The sequence below is a fragment of the Penaeus monodon genome, chromosome 16 (genome assembly GCF_015228065.2).
Source record: "Penaeus monodon isolate SGIC_2016 chromosome 16, NSTDA_Pmon_1, whole genome shotgun sequence".
Classification (NCBI taxonomy): domain Eukaryota; kingdom Metazoa; phylum Arthropoda; class Malacostraca; order Decapoda; family Penaeidae; genus Penaeus; species Penaeus monodon.
The window spans coordinates 20,862,358-20,864,857 of NC_051401.1; the positions used below are offsets into that span (position 1 = coordinate 20,862,358).

At 37.3% G+C, this 2,500-nt stretch overlaps 1 long non-coding RNA gene across 2 annotated transcripts in view; it reads left to right on the plus strand.

Moving 5' to 3' along the window:
- The first annotated feature begins 1,126 nt into the window (after positions 1-1,126).
- LOC119582628 overlaps positions 1,127-2,500 on the plus strand; it is a 1,801-nt gene continuing 427 nt past the window's right edge. Inside the window, exons 1-2 of one of the 2 annotated variants that reach the window (XR_005229655.1) lie at positions 1,127-1,280; positions 2,070-2,484. This is a non-coding gene — a long non-coding RNA (uncharacterized LOC119582628). The remainder of the gene's footprint in view (positions 1,281-2,069; positions 2,485-2,500) is intronic. The other variant, XR_005229654.1, reaches the window with a different exon arrangement.

Genomic DNA, 2,500 nt, shown 5'->3' on the forward strand with positions numbered 1-2,500 from the left:
TACAAAACATAGCTTTACTATGAATGACCCAACCCCCGCCCCTCTATAAGAATACTTCATCAACAATATAATATGGAACCAATGAACACAAGAATACACAGACTGGCCACTAATGTTTGGGATCGTCTCGAATATTACGAAGACGCAAACTACGCAGGAATCTCGGAGACTCGCGAATAGACAGAAAATGATCAGATAGTGCCCTCGTAATATACTATGAGCCAGTGGAGAGCCCACTCCCCGATATACTCGCAGACTGATTATATTAACTAGAACTAAGCAAACCTACCAAGAGAATCTTCCTCCTTTTCTTTATCACTATATCACTTTCTTTAATTATTGTTAGAATATACCTCGATATTCACACCGAATGTGATTTTTAAAAAATATTGAAACTGAATACCTGCCATTCTTTGACGTCGATGTATATACTGTACTATCTTTGGATTTGCCTTAAAGACGCATTTTCAGCAAACATTTTAAGCCTTTTGGTCATCTCATTATTTTACGGATATCACTGGTTGGCGTTTAGAACGTTACATATTTTGGATGTTTTAAAAATAAAGGTATGGTTATGGTAAACGCAGAAATAGATTCCACCACTAACGGCTACGTCAGCTCTGACTAAGGTTTCCCGTGCTTACAATTTTTTTTACGAGATGGCAACTCTCCTTTAGCTTATTTCACTTTCGAATACTTTAAATCGTCAAGTTGATCGAAATATAGCATTATTGTTGATAACAAATGCATCATCTATATGTCCCATCCGTCACATAGCGAAAAATTAGCCACATGGTAACATTTCCAAAATATCAGAATGTGAGCCACTGTAATTTCTAGTTTGTTCTTCCGTACGAGTTGTTCTACGCGGAGCAAAAGCCACTCATTCATCCTCTCTTTACTTTCCTTACAAACACCCACTTATACATATATACTTACGCACACACACACACACACACACACACACGCACACACACACACACACACACACACACACACACACACACACACACACACACACACACACACACACACACACACACACACACACACACACACACACACACACACACACACACACACTTACTCACGCAGGCTAATACAGAATGAATAGGTCAAGGTCAAGAAAAGCACTAATATAGAATTGGAATGACGTTTCTTCTGGCTTGTTGTCATGCTCCCGCACTCGCGGTCGAGTTGTCAGTGGTGGGAATACTCGGGTTTGGGGAGGGCTTACAGCGCATTAGAGGAAAAAACTGCCTTAATTTCTGAAACATACAGTCAGTAACGAATATGTGCATTTCTTCATCGTTACAGGCCAAAATCTGAGACGTTCTTGAAACGATGAAAAGGTCTAAGAGTTTACTAGATTTGCAGAAAATGAAGATGTAAACAATCTTGAGGAATATAGGATATGACGGACATGCGGAACAGCGATGCCATTTCGCAATTAATAAAATTCATACAGTGAGAACTTCGAGCTATATCTTTATCTGCTATTGAAAAAAAAAACAGTCTTACGTATCACGTCATTACCTAAACAATTAATCTTGAAAGATATTTCGAGGCATGTGTATACTTTTGAAATGTAAAGAGTTACCAAGTGTAGCCGTGGTGTTGATGTGTAAATTAGATACTTGTATATTAGCACAATAATCGCCTTTTTCCTTCATGTACATACTTTCTTCAAAGTACACGTGGTTTTACATTAAAATGAATATCGAATTTGGTAGTTAAGAAAGTCAATGTTGGCAAGAGGTGCCATATGTCGCCGTAATGTGAATGTGTATCGGGACATGGTGTATACATTTCTTGTCGCCTCATAGTTTCTTTTAGTGCATATTCTTTATTTTATTTTTGATGCTGCATTTTATCTTGAAATGAATTACTGTTGAGAGCACTCTCTAGAAATAACTTTGCATAAACTGAATGGAATTGTTAAGTGTGACGTCATGTTGTCATAGCAACGGCCGTCTTTCTCTAAACTATGCCACACAAATTACTTAATTATTCTTCAATTATCTTATTATCTTCATTATATATATATTTTTTTTCTTTTTTTATTATAGAGTATTGTTTACTAGAGTTCGAGTAAACGTGAAAGACAAAGCCTACAAAGTGGCCCAGATCAGGCCTTGGTATACGGGACAGCATCTACCTTCCAGCAACGTTGTGGGTTCCGCACCCTTCGGTATTCTAGCAAAGACCAACAAACCTGTACCTTATATATTTGGGCAAAATAAAGGTTTAGCTGTTTTTTGCAATCGAAATACTACATACTTTCCCCTTCCAGTCTGCTAGTACCTTAATCCTAGCCTAGCATTTTTTAAAACCTTTTATGAACCCATAAAAATATTTATGTATGGTGAACATGTTCATCATGTTAATGCCGACAGACTAGGAAAGAATCATCCTCCATTTGTTAAATTATTCACAGACACAGGAACTTTATTGAGACTTTGACAGATATCCAAATATTTGAAGGTAATAAATGCGGCTC